The 12,823-nt window shown below is 33.9% G+C and overlaps 1 pseudogene across 1 annotated transcript in view; it reads left to right on the top strand.

Annotated features, from left to right (window-relative positions):
• The window catches only part of LOC124042209, an 84,467-nt pseudogene extending 74,007 nt beyond the window's left edge, over nt 1-10,460 (top strand). The window contains exons 27-28 of the transcript XR_006840053.1: nt 7,605-7,939; nt 9,332-10,460. The product of XR_006840053.1 is annotated as a collagen alpha-2(VI) chain-like (transcript). The remainder of the gene's footprint in view (nt 1-7,604; nt 7,940-9,331) is intronic.
• The last annotated feature ends 2,363 nt before the right edge of the window (nt 10,461-12,823 follow it).

A 12,823-nucleotide genomic window follows, 5' to 3' on the forward strand; every position in this document is an offset into this window, starting at 1 on the left:
ATACATACTATAACAGATACATATTATAACAGATACATACTATAACAGATACATATTATAACAGATACATACTATAACAGATACATATTATAACAGATACATACTATAATAACAGATACATACTATAATAACAGATACATACTATAATAACAGATACATACTATAACAGATACATATTATAACAGATACATACTATAACAGATACATACTATAACAGATACATACTATAACAGATACATACTATAACAGATACATACTATAACAGATACATACTATAACAGATACATATTATAACAGATACATACTATAACAGATACATATTATAACAGATACATACTATAAAAGATACATACTATAACAGATACATACTATAACAGATACATACTATAACAGATACATACTATAACAGATACATACTATAACAGATACATACTATAACAGATACATACTATAATAACATATACATACTATAACAGATACATATTATAACAGATACATACTATACTGGTCCTGTGGTCCTGTGTAGCTCAGTTAGTAGAGCATAGCGCTTGTAACGCCAGGGTAGTGGGTTCGATCCCCGGGACCACCCATACATAGAATGTATGCACACATGACTGTAAGTCGCTTTGGATAAAAGCGTCTGCTAAATGGCATATATTACTATAATAACATATACATACTATAACAGATACATACTATAACAGATACATATTATAACAGATACATACTATAACAGATACATATTATAACAGATACATACTATAACAGATACATACTATAACAGATACATACTATAATAACAGATACATACTATAACAGATACATACTATAACAGATACATACTATAACAGATACATACTATAACAGATACATATTATAACAGATACATACTATAACAGATACATACTATAATAACATATACATACTATAACAGATACATACTATAACAGATACATACTATAATAACATATACATACTATAACAGACTATAACAGATACATACTATAACAGATACATACTATAATAACATATACATACTATAACAGATACATACTATAACAGATACATACCATAATAACAGATACATACTATAACAGATACATACTATAACAGATACATACTATAACAGATACATACTATAACAGATACATACTATAACAGATACATATTATAACAGATACATACTATAACAGATACATACTATAATAACATATACATACTATAATAACAGATACATACTATAACAGATACATACTATAACAGATACATACTATAATAACATATACATACTATAATAACATATACATACTATAACAGATACATATTATAACAGATACATACTATAACATATACATACTATAATAACATATACATACTATAACAGATACATACTATAACAGATACATACCATAATAACAGATACATACTATAACAGATACATACTATAACAGATACATACTATAACAGATACATACTATAACAGATACATACTATAATAACAGATACATATTATAACAGATACATACTATAACAGATACATACTATAACAGATACATACTATAACAGATACATACTATAATAACATATACATACTATAACAGATACATACTATAACAGATACATACTATAACAGATACATACTATAATAACAGATACATACTATAATAACATATACATACTATAACAGATACATACTATAACAGATACATACTATAATAACATATACATACTATAACAGATACATACTATAACAGATACATACTATAATAACATATACATACTATAACAGATACATACTATAACAGATACATACTATAATAACAGATACATACTATAACAGATACATACTATAACAGATACATACTATAACAGATACATACTATAACAGATACATATTTTAACCGATACATACTATAACAGATACATACTATAACAGATACATACTATAAGAGATACATACTATAACAGATACATACTATAACAGATACATATTATAACAGATACATACTATAACAGATACATACTATAACAGATACATACTATAACAGATACATACTATAACAGATACATACTATAACAGATACATATTATAACAGATACATATTATAACAGATACATACTATAACAGATACATATTATAACAGATACATACTATAACAGATACATATTATAACAGATACATACTATAACAGATACATACTATAACAGATACATACTATAATAACAGATACATACTATAACAGATACATACTATAACAGATACATACTATAACAGATACATACTATAACATATACATACTATAATAACATATACATACTATAACAGATACATACTATAACAGATACATACTATAATAACAGATACATACTATAACAGATACATATTATAACAGATACATACTATAACAGATACATACTATAATAACAGATACATATTATAACAGATACATACTATAACAGATACATATTATAACAGATACATACTATAACAGATACATACTATAACAGATACATACTATAACAGATACATACTATAACAGATACATACTATAATAACATATACATACTATAACAGATACATATTATAACAGATACATACTATAACAGATACATACTATAACAGATACATACTATAACAGATACATACTATAACAGATACATACTATAACAGATACATATTATAACAGATACATACTATAACAGATACATACTATAATAACATATACATACTATAATAACAGATACATACTATAACAGATACATACTATAACAGATACATACTATAATAACATATACATACTATAACAGATACATACTATAACAGATACATATTATAACAGATACATACTATAACATATACATACTATAATAACATATACATACTATAACAGATACATACTATAACAGATACATACCATAATAACAGATACATACTATAACAGATACATACTATAACAGATACATACTATAACAGATACATACTATAACAGATACATACTATAACAGATACATACTATAATAACAGATACATATTATAACAGATACATACTATAACAGATACATACTATAACAGATACATACTATAACAGATACATACTATAATAACATATACATACTATAACAGATACATACTATAACAGATACATACTATAACAGATACATACTATAATAACAGATACATACTATAATAACATATACATACTATAACAGATACATACTATAACAGATACATACTATAATAACATATACATACTATAACAGATACATACTATAACAGATACATACTATAATAACATATACATACTATAACAGATACATACTATAACAGATACATACTATAATAACAGATACATACTATAACAGATACATACTATAACAGATACATACTATAACAGATACATACTATAACAGATACATATTTTAACCGATACATACTATAACAGATACATACTATAACAGATACATACTATAAGAGATACATACTATAACAGATACATACTATAACAGATACATATTATAACAGATACATACTATAACAGATACATACTATAACAGATACATACTATAACAGATACATACTATAACAGATACATACTATAACAGATACATATTATAACAGATACATATTATAACAGATACATACTATAACAGATACATACTATAACAGATACATATTATAACAGATACATACTATAACAGATACATATTATAACAGATACATACTATAACAGATACATATTATAACAGATACATACTATAACAGATACATACTATAACATATACATACTATAATAACATATACATACTATAACAGATACATACTATAACAGATACATACTATAATAACAGATACATACTATAACAGATACATATTATAACAGATACATACTATAACAGATACATACTATAATAACAGATACATATTATAACAGATACATACTATAACAGATACATATTATAACAGATACATACTATAACAGATACATACTATAACAGATACATACTATAACAGATACATATTATAACAGATACATATTATAACAGATACATATTATAACAGATACATACTATAACAGATACATACTATAACAGATACATACTATAATAACAGATACATACTATAACAGATACATACTATAATAACAGATACATACTATAACAGATACATATTATAACAGATACATACTATAACAGATACATACTATAATAACAGATACATATTATAACAGATACATACTATAACAGATACATATTATAACAGATACATACTATAACAGATACATATTATAACAGATACATATTATAACAGATACATACTATAACAGATACATACTATAACAGATACATACTATAATAACAGATACATACTATAACAGATACATACTATAACAGATACATACTATAACAGATACATACTATAACATATACATACTATAATAACATATACATACTATAACAGATACATACTATAACAGATACATACTATAATAACAGATACATACTATAACAGATACATATTATAACAGATACATACTATAACAGATACATACTATAATAACAGATACATATTATAACAGATACATACTATAACAGATACATATTATAACAGATACATACTATAACAGATACATACTATAACAGATACATACTATAACAGATACATATTATAACAGATACATATTATAACAGATACATACTATAACATATACATACTATAATAACATATACATACTATAACAGATACATACTATAACAGATACATATTATAACAGATACATACTATAACAGATACATATTATAACAGATACATACTATAACAGATACATACTATAACAGATACATATTATAACAGATACATACTATAACAGATACATATTATAACAGATACATACTATAACAGATACATACTATAACAGATACATACTATAACAGATACATACTATAACAGATACATACTATAACAGATACATACTATAACAGATACATACTATAACAGATACATACTATAATAACATATACATACTATAACAGATACATACTATAACAGATACATACTATAACAGATACATATTATAACAGATACATATTATAACAGATACATACTATAACATATACATACTATAATAACATATACATACTATAACAGATACATACTATAACAGATACATATTATAACAGATACATATTATAACAGATACATACTATAACAGATACATACTATAACAGATACATACTATAACAGATACATATTATAACAGATACATACTATAATAACAGATACATATTATAACAGATACATACTATAACAGATACATACTATAATAACAGATACATACTATAACAGATACATATTATAACAGATACATACTATAACAGATACATATTATAACAGATACATACTATAACAGATACATACTATAACAGATACATATTATAACAGATACATACTATAACATATACATACTATAATAACATATACATACTATAACAGATACATACTATAACAGATACATACTATAACATATACATACTATAACAGATACATATTATAACAGATACATACTATAACAGATACATACTATAACAGATACATACTATAACAGATACATACTATAACAGATACATACTATAACAGATACATACTATAATAACATATACATACTATAACAGATACATATTATAACAGATACATATTATAACAGATACATACTATAACAGATACATACTATAACAGATACATATTATAACAGATACATACTATAACAGATACATACTATAACAGATACATACTATAACAGATACATACTATAACAGATACATACTATAATAACATATACATACTATAACAGATACATATTATAACAGATACATACTATAACAGATACATACTATAACAGATACATATTATAACAGATACATACTATAACAGATACATACTATAACAGATACATATTATAACAGATACATACTATAACAGATACATACTATAACAGATACATACTATAACAGATACATACTATAACAGATACATACTATAACAGATACATATTATAACAGATACATACTATAACAGATACATATTATAACAGATACATACTATAACAGATACATACTATAACAGATACATATTATAACAGATACATACTATAACAGATACATATTATAACAGATACATACTATAACAGATACATACTATAACAGATACATACTATAACAGATACATACTATAACAGATACATACTATAACAGATACATACTATAACAGATACATACTATAACAGATACATACTATAATAACATATACATACTATAACAGATACATACTATAACAGATACATACTATAACAGATACATATTATAACAGATACATATTATAACAGATACATACTATAACATATACATACTATAATAACATATACATACTATAACAGATACATACTATAACAGATACATATTATAACAGATACATATTATAACAGATACATACTATAACAGATACATACTATAACAGATACATACTATAACAGATACATACTATAACAGATACATATTATAACAGATACATACTATAATAACAGATACATATTATAACAGATACATACTATAACAGATACATACTATAATAACAGATACATACTATAACAGATACATATTATAACAGATACATACTATAACAGATACATATTATAACAGATACATACTATAACAGATACATACTATAACAGATACATATTATAACAGATACATACTATAACATATACATACTATAATAACATATACATACTATAACAGATACATACTATAACAGATACATACTATAACATATACATACTATAACAGATACATATTATAACAGATACATACTATAACAGATACATACTATAACAGATACATACTATAACAGATACATACTATAACAGATACATACTATAACAGATACATACTATAACAGATACATACTATAATAACATATACATACTATAACAGATACATACTATAACAGATACATACTATAACAGATACATATTATAACAGATTATTATAACAGATACATACTATAACAGATACATACTATAACAGATACATATAACAGATATAACAGATACATACTATAACAGATACATACTATAACAGATACATATTATAACAGATACATACTATAACAGATACATACTATAACAGATACATATTATAACAGATACATACTATAACAGATACATACTATAACAGATACATATTATAACAGATACATACTATAACATATACATACTATAATAACATATACATACTATAACAGATACATACTATAACAGATACATACCATAATAACAGATACATATTATAACAGATACATACTATAACAGATACATACTATAACAGATACATACTATAACAGATACATACTATAACATATACATACTATAACAGATACATACTATAACATATACATACGATAATAGATGAAAATACACAAAGGTTTATCCAATCGCTGTGTGTGTCTTCAACGTGTGTGTGTCCCTTCAACGTGTGTGTGTGTCTTCAACGTGTCAACGTGTGTGTGTGTCTTCAACGTGTCAACGTGTGTGTGTGTGTGTGTGTTTCAGAGCCAGCGGTGGCCAGCTGTGTCCAGCGCCCTGTGGACCTTGTGTTCATGCTGGACGGGTCAGAGAGGATGGGAGTGGAGAACCACCGCCGAGCCAAGGAGTTCATTGAGAACGTGGCGCGCCGCCTCACGCTGGCCAACGGCGAATCAGACAACAGGAACGCCCGCGTGGCCCTGCTGCAGTACGGCGGCCAGTCAGAACAGAGGGTGGAGTTTTCGCTCACGCACAATCTGACGGTGATCGCTGATTCGCTGGCAGGGATGAGCTACATGGACTCCGCCTCCTCTCTGGGCAGCGCCATCATACACGCTGTCAACAACCTGGCGATGTCACAGGTACAGTCAGATCCTTCATTAATAGCACCCTGATAAAGACGAGCAGAAACCCCTGAATTAAATAAATCATTCAACTACTGAGCTGTATTGTATTCTCAAAACAAATTATATAAACATTAAAAATATCTCCCCAGGTTTCAATATACCAGCACCCTCCCCAGGTTTCAATATACCAGCAGCCTCCCCAGGTTTCAATATACCAGCACCCTCCCCAGGTTAATACTCCAGCACCCTCCCCAGGTTTCAATACTCCAGCACCCTCCCCAGTTTCCAATACACCAGCACCCTCCCTTGTTTTCAATACTCCAGCACCCTCCCCAGGTTTCAATACACCAGCACCCTCCCCTGTTTTCAATACACCAGCACGCTCCCCAGTTTCCAATACACCAACACCCTCCCTTGTTTTCAACACTCCAGCACCCTCCCCAGGTTTCAACACTCCAGCACCCTCCCTTGTTTTCAACACTCCAGCACCCTCCCTTGTTTTCAACTCTCCAGCACCCTCCCCAGGTTTCAATACTCCAGCACCCTCCCCAGTTTCAATATACCAGCACCCTCCCATTTTCAATACACCAGCACCCTCCCCTGTTTTCAACACTCCAGCACCCTCCCCTGTTTTCAATACACCAGCACCCTCCCCTGTTTTCAATAGTCCAGCACCTTCCCTTGTTTTCAGGGAAGCCTCCTGGCTGTCCTAATGCTGTATAACTGTACTGCCTCTCTGTGTGGTCTACAGGGAAGCCTCCTGGCAGTCCTAATGCTGTATAACTGTACTGTCTCTCTGTGTGGTCTCAAAGCCTCCTGGCAGTCCTAATGCTGTATAACTGTACTGCCTCTCTGTGTGGTCTACAGGGAAGCCTCCTGGCAGTCCTAATGCTGTATAACTGTACTGTCTCTCTGTGTGGTCTACAGGGAAGCCTCCTGGCAGTCCTAATGCTGTATAACTGTACTGTCTCTCTGTGTGGTCTACAGGGAAGCCTCCTGGCAGTCCTAATGCTGGATAACTGTACTGTCTCTCTGTGTGGTCTACAGGGAAGCCTCCTGGCAGTCCTAATGCTGTATAACTGTACTGTCTCTCTGTGTGGTCTACAGGGAAGCCTCCTGGCAGTCCTAATGCTGGATAACTGTACTGTCTCTCTGTGTGGTCTACAGGGAAGCCGCCTGGCAGTCCTAATGCTGGATAACTGTACTGCCTCTCTGTGTGGTCTACAGGGAAGCCTCCTGGCAGTCCTAATGCTGTATAACTGTACTGTCTCTCTGTGTGGTCTACAGGGAAGCCTCCTGGCAGTCCTAATGCTGTATAACTGTACTGTCTCTCTGTGTGGTCTACAGGGAAGCCTCCTGGCAGTCCTAATGCTGTATAACTGTACTGTCTCTCTGTGTGGTCTACAGGGAAGCCGCCTGGCACGTCGTAACGCTGAACTGTCCTTCGTCTTTATCACCGACGGCATCACCGACGGCGACAGCCTGGAGGAGGGTGTCTCAGCCATGCGGCGGGCCGAGGGCATTCCCACGGTGATCGCCATGGGGACCGACACGGACCAGGAAGTGCTGAGGAAGGTTGCCCTAGGAGACACGTCAGCCATCTTTAGAGGAGAGGACTACGCCACGCTGGGGAAACCCACATTCCTCGAACGCTTCATCCGCTGGGTCTGCTAAGCAGCTAACCAGCTAAGCAGATAACCAGCTAAGCAGCTAACCAGCTGTGTTCTAACTAGCTGTTAAAGCTGTAGTCCGTGAAAAATAAACAAAAGGGTGTTCTCTGAGTTTTGAATTAAAGTCATATGGTGCTCTGTGATTTTCCAGGTTTTAGCAAAATGGCAAAACTTGGAAGCTAAACTTCTAGCTCGTCCGAAAGACACAAGAGCCTCCAGATTGTTGAATATTTTTAATTAGTTAAATGACAGATTCCACCATTAACTAGATAAGCACAAACAACCAAAGCCTCTCTTATCAGAGAGTTACTGATATTGAATGTGTACAATGTTACAGCTGTAGGTCAATTGTTGTTGTTGTTGTTGATTTTTGTGTTTTTCTATAAGAGATCCCTCTCTGTGAGGCCTATATCAGTACGTTTGTATTTTACACTAAATGTGATATTCTAGTGGAAGGAGTTACACAGTGTCAATGTCTCGCAAAACAGTCTTAACTTTTCAAACAGTCTTAACTTTTCAAACAGTCTTAATTTTTCAAACAGTCTTAAGTTTAAATAGGCTTTGACTTACAAAGTCGTTATGTTTTCAAACAGTTTTATAGTTTTTAATTTCAGTGAAAGTGTTTCTTATCTGTTATTATTCTAGATCAGACAGTCATTTAGATATCTCTCTCTCACACACACACACACACAGATCGGTAGTTACATATATCCAACACATACACACACACACACAGATCGGTAGTTACATATATCCAACACACACACACACACACACAAACTCAAACACACACACACAAATCACACTGAAATGCATTTGTTGTAAACTGAAAATGATGTAATAAAGCCAGCTGTGGTGTAACCAGACCTGTGTGTGTGTGTGTGTGTGTGTGTGTGTGTGTGTGTGTGTGTGTGTGTGTGTGTGTGTGTGTGTGTGTGTGTGTGTGTGTGTGTGTGTGTGTGTGTGTGTGTGTGTGTGTGTGTGTGTGTGTGTGTGTGTGTGTGTGTGTGTGTGTGTGTGTGTGTGTGTGTGTGTGTGTGTGTGTGCATCTGCACCTGGTTTTAATTTGTTAGCTGTGAACCATATGTATCCTGTCTGGAGGTTTACCAGAACTGGGTTGCTGTTGTCAATTACATACTTATTCTCTGGATATTGGAGTATCTTCACCACAACACACCAGAACAACACACCACAAGACACCAGAACACACCACATGACACCAGAACACACCACAAGACACCAGAACACACCACAAGACTCCAGAACACACCACAAGACTCCAGAACACACCACATGACACCAGAACACACCACAAGACTCCAGAACACACCACATGACACCAGAACACACCACAAGACTCCAGAACACACCACATGACACCAGAACACACCACATGACACCAGAACACACCACAAGACTCCAGAACACACCACAAGACACCAGAACACACCACATGACACCAGAACACACCACAAGACTCCAGAACACAACACAAGACACCAGAACACACCACATCAACACACCACACTTCCCCACCCCTACACACCTTGCCACACCACCCACAACACACCACAAGACTCCAGAACACACCACAAAACACCAGAACACACCACATCAACACACCACACTTCCCCACCCCTACACACCTTGCCACACCACCCACAACAACACACCACAAGACACCAGAACACACCACATCAACACATCACACTTCCCCACCCCTACACACCTCGCCACACCACCCACAACAACACACCACCCCACACACCAATGCAATCTGGTTTCCGAGCTGGTCACGGGTTCACCTCAGCCACGCTCAAGGTCCTAAACGATATCATAACCACCATCAATAAGAGACATTACTGTGCAGCCGTATTCATCGACCTGGCCAAGGCTTTCGACTCTGTCAATCACCACATTCTTATCGGCAGACTCGACAGCCTTGGTTTCTCAAATGACTGCCTCGCCTGGTTCACCAACTCCTTCTTAGACAGTGTGTCAAATCAGAGGGCCTGTTGTCCGGATTGGCTCAAATGCATTACGGAAAGAAATTCCAGAAATGTACTTTTACCAAGGCACACCTGTTAATTGAAATGCATTCCAGGTGACTACCTCATGAAGTTGGTTGAGAGAATCTAAAGCTGTCATCAAGGCAAAGGGTGGCTACTTTGAAGAATCTCAAATATAAAGAACACTTTTTTGTCACGACATGACAAAATGTGTTATTTCATAGTGTCTTCACTATTATTCTACAATGTAGAAAACAGTACAAATAAAGAAAAACCCTGTATGTGAGAGTCCCACCCTTCCACAGATGGGTCATGTTAGTGTGTAACCCAAACTGTTCGCTATAGACAGAAGTTGGCATATCGGCTGTACCAACTTTATTTATATTTATTTAATGAGGCAAGTCGGTTAAGAACAAATTCTTAATTACAATGTATTTTTTTTACCTTTATTTAACTAGGCAAGTCAGTTAAGAACAAATTCTTATTTTCAATGACGGCCTAGGAACAGTGGGTTAACCAGAACGACAGATTTGTACCTTGTCAGCTCGGGGATTTGAACTTGCAACCTTCCGGTTACTAGTCCAACGCTCTAACCACTAGGCTACCCTGCCGCCCATGACGGCCTACCCCGGGCCAAACTTGGACGACCCTGCCCAATAGGACTCCCATTCACGGCCGGCTGTGATGCTGCCTGGAATCTAACCAGGAACTACAGTGATGCCTCTAGCACTGAGATGCAGTGCCTCAGACCACTGCCTCAGACCGCTGCCTCAGACCACTGCCTCAGACCACTGCCTCAGACCGCTGCTTCAGACCGCTGCCTCAGACCACTGCACCACTGCCTCAGACCGCTGCCTCAGACCACTGCCTCAGACCGCTGCACCACTGCCTCAGACCACTGCCTCAGACCACTGCCTCAGACCGCTGCTTCAGACCGCTGCCTCAGACCGCTGCACCGCTGCCTCAGACTGCTGCCTCAGACCGCTGCCTCAGACCGCTGCCTCAGACCGCTGCACCGCTGCCTCAGACCGCTGCACCGCTGCCTCAGACCGCCAGACCGCTGCCTCAGACCGCTGCTTCAGACCACTGCCTCAGACCGCTGCACCACTGCATCAGACCACTGCCTCACACCGCTGCCTCAGACCGCTGCACCACTGCCTCAGACCACTGGCTCAGACCGCTGCCTCAGACAACTGCACCACTGCATCAGACCACTGCCT

This window comes from Oncorhynchus gorbuscha, linkage group LG08 (genome assembly GCF_021184085.1).
Source record: "Oncorhynchus gorbuscha isolate QuinsamMale2020 ecotype Even-year linkage group LG08, OgorEven_v1.0, whole genome shotgun sequence".
In the NCBI taxonomy this organism is placed as follows: domain Eukaryota; kingdom Metazoa; phylum Chordata; class Actinopteri; order Salmoniformes; family Salmonidae; genus Oncorhynchus; species Oncorhynchus gorbuscha.